General features: G+C 48.9%; 1 long non-coding RNA gene across 1 annotated transcript; it reads right to left on the reverse strand.

Moving 5' to 3' along the window:
• Nucleotides 1-414: 414 nt before the first annotated feature.
• On the reverse strand, nucleotides 415-9,201 carry LOC134486408 (uncharacterized). Its single transcript, XR_010065269.1, has 2 exons — nucleotides 7,291-9,201; nucleotides 415-6,775 (listed from the first exon to the last, which is right to left on the reverse strand). It is a non-coding gene; the product is annotated as an uncharacterized LOC134486408 (long non-coding RNA).
• Nucleotides 9,202-12,436: the final 3,235 nt, after the last annotated feature.

The raw sequence follows: 12,436 nt of genomic DNA on the forward strand, positions 1-12,436 counted from the left end.
ATTTAACCTGGGGGTTGGTGGTTCCCAAGGGCTAGAGTCCCTGCTGGGAAGCATGGCAGCCGGCAGGCATGGCCCCGATCTAAAGCTGAGAGCTTTCCATCTAATCCACAGGAAGGAGGACAGATAGAGAGCCAACTGAACCACCATGTATTTTTTGAAACATTAGAGCCCGACCCCCAGTGACACACCTCCTCCAACAGGGCCACACCTCCTAATCCTTCCCAAATAGTTTCACCAACTGGGGGACAAATATTCAAATATATGAGCCTATGGGAGCAATTCTTATTCAAAACACCACACCCTCCTACCTCTCTTCCCTCCCTTCTCCCTGTTTCCTTCCTTCCTTCCTTCCTTCCTTCCTTCCTTCCTTCCTTCCTTCTTCCTTCCCTCCTCCTCTCTCTCTCTTTTTTACAGCCATCTTACCAGGTGTGAAGTAGTAATATCTCATATTAGTGTTGATTTGCATTTCCCTAATAGCTAATAATGTTAATCCCCTCCCCCATGTGCCCACGGACATTCATACAGCCTGGTCAAAGAAAAGGATCTTCAAATCTTTTGCCTGGCCTTCCAGCACACCACCCTGCACACACCCATCACCCCTCTGCCTGCTTGTCAGTCTGGTGGTCCCCTCCCTGCTGTCTGGCACTAACTCTTGTGTGTCTGCAGACACATTTTTCAGGAGCTGCAGTCCCCTGAACTGTCTCCTAGTGTTTGTCACGGCACAGACATTTTTGTCTGCTTTTCCTTTTGATATCCTTTTGGGGTTAGGGTCTTCTTAGGATTTCATCTTCCCTCCTACGCATTCTGAGGAGGGTTAACATTTTTGGTTGATATAGGCTTGTGATCGATTTTCAGATAATTTTAGTACTCAGTGTGAGGAAAGAGCCCGACTCCATTCTTCTGTGTGTTGATACTCAGTTGCTTGAGAACCATTTGTTGAAAAGAATATTCTTTGCCCACCGAATTGTCTTGGCACCTTTTCTGTTCCTGTCGGGTTTATTTCTAGGATCTCAGTGCTGTTCCATTGATCCAGGCACTGCCAAAGTCATATTGTCTTCATTACTTAAAAGTGTCATGGTTGGTTTAAACTCAGGGAGTGCCAAGCCTCCAACTTTGTTCTTTTTCAAGTTTGTTTTAGTTCTTCTTTTTCCCCTAAATTTCCATATTCATTTTAGGATGAGCCTGTCACTTTCTGTAAAAACAGCCTGCTGGAATTCTGATAGGAGTTGCACTGAGTGTGCAAATCAATTTGCACTGTATCGTCCTCTGAACAACGTGAAATCTCCCAGTGGATGGAGAAGGAGACATTTCCATCTATTTATGCTCCCTTTAATTTATGTCAGCAATAACTGATGGTTTTAGGAAGAAATCTTTGCCTTTCTTTTGTTAACTGTATTCCTGAGTATTTTACTCATTTTGATGCCACGGAAAATGGTGCTGTTATCTTAAGTCCATCAGGGTTAGTGCTAGAGAAACAAGAGGGGAGTTGTACACTGATCTTAGCCCCGGCATCCTTGATGAACATGTTTGTTGACTCTTTTTAAAGACTTTTAAACTTTATTATAAAAGACTAGCAAATGTAAAAACATCGCACATCAGAGTCAACCAGACTCAACGTCTATATTCCTCAACGAGCATCTAAACAGTTAGAATAGCCATTTGGAATGGAAGCTGTAACACTTCACATTGTACCTTACACTCTCACTAGCAAATGTAATTTTGGACTTATCCGCAACTACCACAAAACAAAACAAAACAAAACAACAACAAAACAAAACAAAACAACAACAAAACCCAAAAAGCAGACTCAGAGCTAGAGGAACACTATGCCCAGAGAACACAGGTCCCTAACAGAGGTATTTACAGCCTCGTGCTTGTGGCTGCCATCTTCCCAACAGCAAAGAACTGGAATCAACCTTGCTGTCCACCATTAATTTTTCAGGAATTAAGTGAGTCACATAATCGCAGAAACAAACCACCTACTTTCCCTCATATGCAGAATCTAGCCAATAATATATGTAGATGTGTAAATAAGTGTGCATGTCGGAACGTCAAAGCAGGTAGAAAAGAGAGCAAGGAAGGCTGAATGTCAGGGGATAATAAAGAAACAAAGGTAGGATGACAGACATGATTTATGAAAAAAGATATAAAAAGTAATTGTTAGTTCTTTTTGTTTTATTTTATTTTATTCGAGGCATGTGTGGCACTGGCTGTCCTGGAATTCTCTCTGTAGCCCAGGCTGACCTTAAACTCACAGAGATGCACCTGCCTTTGCCTCCTGAGTGCTGGGATTAAAAGAGTGCACTGCTGACACCTGGCCTATTAATACTTTTTAATATTTTATTTTTATTCATGTGTATTCCCCCCCCACTGCTTGCATCAGTTAACAGTGGAGGCCAAAAGATGGCATCAGATCCCCTGAGGTTGGAGTTACAGATGAGCCACCATGTGGGTACTGGGAGTTGAACCCAAGCCCTCTGCAGGCATAGTCAGCACTCTCAGCTACAGAGCTGCTGCTGTCCGAGTGCCCGGAGCACAGTCTATTAGTTCTAAGATAATCCTTAGGATTTTCTGACAGTGTCAAGGGGACATCTACACGTACAGCCATCTTCCTCCTTTTCAGTCTAGAGTCTCTCATTTCCTCTTACTTGATTGCCTTGACTGGAATGCCCAATGCCATGATAAGTAGATCAGGACTATGGGCATCCTGGTCTCGCCCTTGGCCTTATGGAGGATAACTATGTCCTCAGAGTACCTGTCAGTCTCCTTCTCACTACACCTTTACACCATAAACCTGGGTTCATGAGATAGAAGCTTCTAGATTAACAGTTATGTTCTTTTAGCCACACCAGTTTCTGAAATGTTAAAACACCACTCCCCTGTCTTATGGATTGGACTAAGCTGTTAAGAAGCCACTGCCTACTGGCTGTTGGGTGATGAGGCAGGTAGTTCTGGCCACTCCCACCAGCTCTGTCTTGACTGTTGCTCATTGGGCTGTGATGTGTGCACACATCCACATGTGTAGATGCAGTTTCGTTGATGTTTGTCTGCTTGTTTGTTTAAGACTTTCTATCATTTTCCTTTTTCTTTTCTCTTTCAAGAATTAATTTTATTTTATGTGCACTGATGTTGTCTATTGCTGTGAAGAGACACCATGACCACAGCAACCTTTATAAAGGAAAACATTTAGTTGGGGTTGTAGTTTCAGAGGTGAAGTTCACTGTCATCATGGTGGGGATCATTCACCATGTAAGCAGACATGGTGCAGGAAAGATAGCTAAAAGTTCTACGTCTGGCTCTGCAGACAGCAGGAAGAGGGATGCTGGAATAGACTTTTGACAGTCTCAAAGTTCATCCCCCAAGTGGCACAGTTGTTCCAAAGCTATACCTTCTAATCCTTTCAAATATCACCACTCTCTGGTGACCAAGCATTCAAATCTGTGGGCCTATGGGGGCCATTCTTATTCAAACCACCACAGGTGTCTGCCATGTGTGTCTGTGCGAGTGTGTTGGATCCCTGGAACTGGAGTTATGGACAATTGTGAGCTGTTATATGGGTGCTGGGAATTGAACCTGGATCCCTTGGAACAGCACTTACTGTTCTAACTGCTGAGATGTCTCTCCAGCCCCAGTTTTTGTTCTTTGTTGTTTTGTTTTTTAATTGGTTGGTTGGCTTTTGTTTTGAGATTGCCTCACTGCGTAGGCCTGGCTGGTCTGGAACTTACCAGGTAGATCAGGCTGGCCTCAAGCTCATAGGGATCCTCCTGCTTCTGCCTCCAGAGTGCTGACTGGGTGACCTGTTCTAAGAAGTGTTGGGTTTTCTGGATCTAAGGTCTGATGCTTTTCTTCAATGTTCAAAATCTGCCAGTTGTCACCTCTTCAGGTATCACTTCCTCCCTGGGCCCTCCCTGCTGTCTCCTTAGCCCCACCTTACTTCACCCATCCTTTCTCTTGGACCCATGGTCAGGACAGCTTTGTTCCTGTTCCTTTGACCTGCACTCTGAGTCCTGACAATGTAAAGATTTTATCCCCAGAGCTCAGTTCCCCAAGCCATTTTGTTCGTGTGACCCCTTGTTAAGTGCTCATTTTTCAAGTCTCTCTTATTTTTTTTTCAAGAACACCCTGAGCTGGGCACAGGGGTGCGCACTTGTAATCACAGCACAGGGGAGGTGGAAGCACAAGGAACAAGAGTTCAAGGTCAGCCTGGGCTGTATGAAACGTGTCTCAAAAAACCCCCACAACTCTATCAATTCTGCCTCCGAATCTAATCACAGCGCCATTCATTGCCCCTGGTCTGCTTCTGCTACCCATGCTTCTTCTGCGTTTGTTTGGACTGTTTTCTCTGTGTGTTTTATGATTTCTTTTTTAGCAGGATATCATATTTCTTGACACACTTTCTGTGAGAATCTTTAATGCTATATTCTTCCAGAGGAACTATTTCTGGTTTCATTATTTTCTTTTCCCCCAATACCAGGGATTGAACCCAGGGCCTCACGCATGGTAGACAAGCACTCTACCCCTGAGGTTTAGTTAACCCTCTTTGTTTCATTTTCCTAACTTTTTTAAAAAAATGTTATTCTGAAAGTCACATTTGAGTGTTACCAACGATGGACCACATGCTCCTGGCATCTCTGCCAAGCTCATGGTCCAGTGGCTACATCCATGCTAAGTATGCTTACCTCAGGCTGGCTTGTGCTTCCACATGCTTGCTTCCCCTTCCCGTGATCAGTTCCCCTTAGTGTGGTGGGCTGTTCGTCAGCTGCTCTTACATGAAGGGGACAGCCTTGTGAGACACCCTTATGCCAGGCTACTTTGTGGGTGTGCTCCCTAACAGACCCCCCATGTTGGGGAGCCGAGTACCCTCAGATTCTACTCTTGGTGCTGTTGGTGAGAATAGTGTTTGCTCTGTGACAGGCCTTGCTGCAGCAGACTTCTGGCCAGCACACCTGAGAGAAGTGGCAGCTGTAGGGCAGCCTAGTGGTCATCCTATGGGGATGTGGACAGAGCCCTCCAGCAGGGACCACTCCTGTTCTGGTCTCCTGCTTAAATGGAGGCAGACTTCTGCAGGCAGACAGCCCTCTAGGTTCTGAACTCTGTGCTCTCAGACTCCAGGAGGCAGCGGGTGAGGTGAATAGCCTGGTTAAATTCTGAGGCTGATCCTCCATAAACCTCTACCCAGAAATGTTTTTGGCTGAGAGGAAGAAGAGCTCACATTGGGAGTTGGGGTGGGAGCTGTTGACCATACTGAGGGCGCAAGATGATGCTGGGAGTTTTCATGTGGAAACCTGGGACCTCCGTCCCAAGCTTTACCCCACTATAGGGGATGACCTTGATGGTTCCTGGAAGGCAATGCTGACCTTGTATGGTAAGCATATTACTGAATGGTCTTTTCCCTTAAGTGAGCAGGACAGCAGTAAGAAGGCAGGAGTGAGCATCTCACAGGCAATCAAAGTAAACAGAGGGGTCCATGTACAAATAGAGGCAGAAGCTAGGCTCCTCCTGTCAGTCTGGAACCCACTCAATAAGGACCTATTGCTGCTCCCTATTATACGAGTTCAGGAGGTAACCTCTCCCATCCAGCCATTCATCCAGTAAGTGAAGGCATCCAACTTTGCATTTGGACTGGATATGATGGCTGGAGCCTAGTTACTCCACTGGAAGAAGGCAGCCCTTGGTCTGCATGTGCTGAGCTGAGAGAGGGGACCTTCTGTAAATGCCCTAGGGAAGGGATGGCCCCTCCCCCACATGGGATGTGTCATCCTCAAAGGGTCAGCCAAGAGTGAAGGGTAAGCTATAAGGGCGGTGGGGACAGAGAAACATGACGTCACCACAGCTTAGTAATTCTTTGGCAGAGCCTGGGTTCCCACCTTGGGAGGGGGAGGGAGGAGGAAGGGCAGTTCGTAAGCTTCAGGCAGGAGGCTGCCAAGTCCGAATCCTCAGACATGGCTGGGCAACCAGCCAGGACTACCTCAGACCCTAGGAGCCTCCTGAGTGAGGGGTGAGGGGGAGTGCTCCAGAGAGGACATCCCCCTGGTGTCTCAGGAGGGGACTCTGGAGAAAGGTGACCAGATCATGCTATGTAAAGAGTGATACTCAGACTGTCTGACTGGCAAGGCTAGTGGCCAGCCATATTCTAATCGATGCCCGACTGACTGTCTGACTGTCTGACAGTTTGTTGGTTCATTCCCTCATGGCCTCAAAGATTGTCTAACTGATTTACATGATTGACATATGGAGATGCCAGGAAAGATGGGCTGAAAGCTCCTTCTGTCTAAGATCTTGGCCTACCCCTGACCCTCAAGCCACCTCCTCAGAAAATGCAGGGTCAGTGGAACGCAGGAAGATCATGTATCTGGCCCTGGACCCTAGGAGTGCACACTGGCTGGAAAGGCACTCACGTGTCATCACTGAGTTGGTTTGTGTTGGGTAAGCTGGACCAGCAAGCAGCTGGGGAACATCAAGCTGCTTTCCAGTGTCTGTCACCTCATCAGTCCACCTTGGGAAGTTCTCATCCCTGCTCAGGGTGGAGGTCAGCAGTCCCAAGATGCTTCTGATCACTGTGAGATGACCGAATGTGTCAGGTTGCTCTCAGTCGCCTACACTGACTGACGATGAAAAGTCTGACTGGTACCAGGGAATGGGTATAGTGCCAGTACTTGCTGCCTCTGCTGTCCTCTTCAGGCATCCATCTGAAGTAATGGCTTTATACATGCATTAGCTCCTCTTCCTGAGGACACTGGTAGCAGGGGAGAAGGCTCACACAGTTCCTCAGGGCCTAGAAATATTGAGCTATAGTCACACTGAGGATCATGTGTGACCTCCCAGGAGCTTCTCCCCCCACCCTCGAGCTTCCCACAGCCACCCTGCACATGGTCTGTTAGAGTGCCCTCAAATATGCTTGACAATGCAACCCTAGGTTATGGGTGGGGGACAGAAGGAGCAGGAGAAGGAGGGGGGAGAGGAAAAGGAAGAAGAGGAAGACAGTGAGTGGGGCAGAGGGGGAGAAAGGAAAAGGAGGAAGAGGAGGTTGAAGAGGAGGAAGAGGAAGAGGTGGAGGAAGGAGAGGAGGAGGAAGGGGAGGAGGAAGGGGAGGAAAGAAAGAAGGAGGAAGAAGAGGGGAAGAGGAGGAGGAGCTGTGTTTGGGGAAACATCTTGGTAGGCCAGGCTCATCTTTGAGCCACAGAAAACCATCCATGTCTTGTACTCTAACATGCTCCTGGGGATCCTAGTCCACCCTCCCTTTGGAGCCACTTTCTGGTCCTGGATCTTTTAGATGTTGCAAATAAGTACCAGATCTGTCCATTCCACCATATCCTCAACCTGCTGACGACACATGCTGTCATCTTCCACAGTCCGCGGGGAAACCTGACCAAATCCAACAGAGAGACAGGTACTCATGTGACTCCCTCTTCATGGGGCTGGACACTAGTCACTTCCTGGGGGGGTACCCCAGCTCCCCCAACATAGACATCCTTCTGGCCATCCTTCCTTTCCTGTTTGCTAGCCATGGGCCCCATACATCTGCTCCCAGAACTCACTACGAAGTTCCTCAGCCCAGACTTCTCTGGGACTCCTGTGCCATGTGGCCTCTTGTCGGCCAGCAGCTATGTTCTTCCTTCAGGGTTGCCGAGCCCTAAAGGAGTCCCAACATTGCTGGAACTTGGGAGCATCCTCAGAGCCCAACTTTCTCATTGATGCCCCACTCTCCTTGATGAATTCCTTTATTCAGGATCGCCAGCCCATCGCATGGTCAGGTTCTAGTGGTGATGCCTGGTCTGTGAAACTAAACTCACTGCCCTGACTCAAGCCCCACCAGGAATCACAATATAAAGATGCTCACTGTCCCCTCGCCTGCCCACACCTCTGAACTCTCTTCCTCAGCAACTAGCTTCTATTCCTCCTGCTTTGAGCTCACTTGCAGGAATGGATCCCAGAAGTCTCTTCACCTCCAGGGAGAAGAGATATTGCTCCTTACCCTTGGAAACCCTTGTCAGTGCAGAACAGCTGTGGTCTCTGTCCCCTCTGTTCATGAGCTAGGAGTGAGAGTGATCCAGTACAGAGCCCAGAGGCTCTCAGTGAGTCCTCCAGACCCAAGAGTTGGATGGTTCTGTGCAGTGCACTGGACACTCTTGATTGCTAAGCATCTACTTAGGTTGGAGCTGTGCCGGGCATTCACCACACAGAAGTATCAATATTTCTGCACAGATTCAAGAGCCATGTGACACACATATAGACTCAGGCTCATGGGTACACCTTGCACACGTGCACGCATGCGCACACACACAGACACACAGACACACACACACTTTGGAGAAGTTTTCTTAGATGCTGTACTCCATGACACTCAGGTTTATAAGGGATGTCTAATGCTCTCACACTTCTCTAACACTTTTCTCTGCCACGTCCACAGCCTCTTTCCTTTCTGCAGTCTCAAGAGGCCTTCACTGAATTCAAGCTCTAAGACTGTAACTCCATCTGTGGCTTTAGCCGACCAGCTGTCTCGATAGACCTCAGAGGCCTTCTGCATGGCAGACCTGGGCTGGCCACAGGTCATGACTCTGTTCTAAGCTGGGTTAGCTGGGAAAGTGTTGCCCTCTGCTGGACCTGGTTTAGGGTTTCCCTTGGGGTACCCCAATACACAAGACTCTGAACTTCTCTCTCCTCTATCTCTTCATTCCCTGGCAGACTGGCACCTCTCCTCAAGGCTGACCCTCCATGACACATCCTTAAGAAGCCCCCCCAGGTCTGTCTCCTAGCCTCCCACTGAGGCAGGAGGGCATGCTGGCACCAAGCTTTGAAAGTGGACAGAACCCAGGGCCTCTCACATGCCAGGCGATTGTTCTACCACTGAGCTACATAACCCTTATCCATTCAAACATTTTAAAAATACATATATTTTATTTTGAGATAGTCTTACCAAGTTTTCCAGGCTGACCTTGAACCTATAATCCCCCTGCCTTAGCTTCTAAGTAGACTAGCTGAATTTATGGGCCCGAGCCACCAGATCCATATGGTGGCATGTCTTAAAGTCACCTGTGTGCCTATACCGATGGGTGCTTATTAAAGGCTGCACTCCCTGAGCCTCTCAGTCAAGGACACAGATCTCCAAGAAGCGGCTGAAGGGTGATTAGGTCAAGTACAGGACTACTCCACAAGAATTCCCTGGTGCCTCTGCCTTTTCTGAAGTACCTTATTCCACTCTGGGACACATCTCCTCCCTCCCTCCCTCCCTCCCTCCCTCCCTCCCTCCCACTCTCTCTCCCACTCCCCTCCCTCCCTCCCTCCCTCCCTCCCTCCCCCTCACTCCTTCCTTCCCTCCTTTCCTTAATTCTACAACGTGTATTAAATGCTCACCACATGTCAGTCCCTGTGCTACAAGCTCCGGACAGGGCATAATACAAACCACAAGCCCTTTTAGCCTCCAGGGAATCTAGATTCCAGCAGAGAGTACAAACCTCCAGAGCAAGGCATGAGGAGAGCATGATTGACTGGCTTTGCCCTGAGCCACTCTTCTAGACCTTTCTTGGCCAACAGCCTCAGGAACTCACAGTGTCCTGTGGTAGCCCTGCAGGGCAGGGCCAGGGCTAGGCCCAGTTTTGAAAGGAGAAACCAATATGCAGAACAGAGCTTGGATGTGAACCACTGGCCCACTGGGCAGACAGACTGAAGGCACTCACCACAGGGAGGCCAGGCCATGCTGCTTATATACTCAGGGGTAGACAGGAGCTCCTCAAGGCTAATCTGTAAGAAGGAAACTGAGGAAGATTGCTATGGAGCCAGGGTCTGACATGTGGCCCAGGCTGGCAGGAAGCAAGACTTGAGCACTGTCTGCTCATTTACAAATGTGGCCTGTTGGGGAAGGGAGACTGGCAGGCACAAGGCTTAGACGCTGAAAGGGGGTCAGGATGGCTAAGCTCACAGTCTGTGGGTACTTACTGAGCTGTGCAACCTTTCTCTCTCTCATCTATAAGAAGTGAAGGTTGCCCAGAACTGTGCAGGAGTAGATTAAGCTGTCATGGGGAGTAACTACAGCAGTGTGCATAGCTCACACTGGGAGTGCCTGCTGCATACCATGCTTGGGAGTTTAAAGATAAGCTAGCTCGGTGTGTGTGTGTGGGGGGGGGTGTTGCTCACATCTCTAATCCCAGCACTCAAAGGCTGAAGAAGGAAGATTGGTACAGAGGATTTGAGGGCAGCCTAGATGTGTAACAAAGTTCCAGGCCAGCCTGGGCTACATAGTAAGAGGCTGTCTCAAAAATGAAATGAAACAGGAACGAAGGTCAAGAGTACAGTGGCTTAGCTGAAGGCTCTACACTACCCAAAGGCCCCAGCATCCCAGGGTAAGGTGACAATATGTAACTGGGACTTCCCTCAGTACTTAGAAAATCCTCAAGCTCCCAGCCTCTTCTCTGCACCTCTTTCCTGCCCTGGTACAATGCCCCAGGGACAGAGGCCAGATTCTTATTGGCAGGGCACCTTGGGCAGGGGCTTTAATTGGCTAAGCACTCGGGGTAGGCACTCTGGATCCTTAGAGGTTAAGGGTTAAGTACCACCCCCTAGTCTCTCTCTCTCTCTCTCTCTCTCTCTCTCTCTCTCTCTCTCTCTCTCTCTCTCTCTCTCTCGATGTGATCACCTGGAAAGTGAAGGCAGCCTGGACACCCTCTGCATCTCCCACTGGTAAATCATTGAGGCAGGAAGGAAGGGCTGGTACCTGGGCCTGTGGTGGAAGGTGGCGGTGAGAGCAGCTGAGCAGCGAGCTGGCGTGCAGAGGGGATGAAGGATCGCTCTGTGTGCTCCTTCCAGCTGGCAGGCTGGAGCATCGGCTACTTCTCACTCTTCCTCAACCATGAAGCTCTCTGTGCCACCCTGCAAGTCAGCAGTTTCACAGATGGCCAGCTGGCACTTGAGGTCAGGAGACCCCGTCCAGCAGTGTCTTCTCCTCTCAGCCTTCCAGCCATCTAACCGCAATGCACACAGTCTGGGGAAGTTTATCTGTCTGTCTATGTATCTATGTATCTATCATGTATGTATGTATGTATGTATGTATGTATGTATGTATGTATGTAACTATGCATGCATGTATGTATGTATCTATGTATGTATGTATGTATGTATGTATCTATGTATGTACCTACCTACCTATCTGACACAGGGTTTCTTGTAGCCCAGGCTAGCCTTGAACTTGCTATGTAGACAATCATAATGTTACATATCTGCTCTTCCTGCCTCTTTCCCACAGGCATATGCCATCATATCCAGCTTATACAGCACTGGGAATCCCACCCAGGGCCAGGCAAGCCATTTACCACACAAGCTACATTGGAACTACAATGTCTTTTTCAAAAGCCATAGCTATGATGACCGGGGGAAAGACACCTCCCTGAACTCAGCCAAGCTGCAGGTAGAGCCTGGGATAGCCACTTTCGTTATGAGGGCTCTGTACCTCTCTGGAGCATCCCTTTTCTTACTTGTAAAGCAGAGCGATCCTAACCCGCCCAGCCTGGCTGGGAGGACCTCGGGGAATGAGAGTGGGCGTGGCACATATTCGGAACACAGCAAAGTCATCACTAAAGAAGGAGCTAGGTCTGGTGCTGCGTCCTACAAGCCTGTAACATGTGGAGGCAGGATGATCACACCAATGTGAGGCCAGCCTGGATTACATGGCTAGTTTCAGGCCAGCCAGGGCTACACAGTAAGATCCTGTGTCAATTCTCTCCTCCACCTCCCTGCTCTGCTAGAAAGATTAAAAGCTAATAAAGACCATTCTAGCAATGAGCCCTGGATAGATAACCTGCTATCAAATAGGAGGTGGGAAAGGGAGCAAATGGCCCTGTGTCTCCCATGCTTTCCCCACAGCATTAGAGGCCCAGGCTGGCCACTGGAGTGCAGGAGGTGACTCGGAGTGGCTGGGGAGCAGGAGGCTGAGAGCACTCCAAATGACGTCAGCTCCCGTGTCCAGAATGCATCCACTCCCACACCGCTGACATTAAGGCTTGTCAGGAAGGAGACAGACAGTGAGTCTGTTAGGATGGGCGCCTCGGCTCCACGCTGCCTCTGTCCCCCAGTCTTGCCCTGGACCACGGTCCCCTGCCTCCATCTGCCTTTCTATTAACTGAGAGGATGTGCCTACAAGGCTGAGATAGATCCCCTCTGTCAGGGCTCAGAAGCTACTGTCAGTTATGTGTTGTGTGAGGTCACCATCAGATTGGTTCGTGACCAAGGTGGAGTAATTCACATTCCAGTTCTAGGCACAAAAAGAACCACAGTTTATGCGGATTAGCTGCAGGCTCTGCTGGCTTTCACTTGTACCTGTGCTTAGCCACAAGTGGCTGTGAGTGAGCTGGTAGCTCTGTGGGGGTGGGATGTTGCTGCCTGGACTGGGTGATGGGTACCCTACCTCTAATCTTCTACCATAATGACCTAGGTTTCATATAGC

The sequence above is a fragment of the Rattus norvegicus genome, chromosome 3 (genome assembly GCF_036323735.1).
Source record: "Rattus norvegicus strain BN/NHsdMcwi chromosome 3, GRCr8, whole genome shotgun sequence".
In the NCBI taxonomy this organism is placed as follows: Eukaryota; Metazoa; Chordata; class Mammalia; order Rodentia; family Muridae; genus Rattus; species Rattus norvegicus.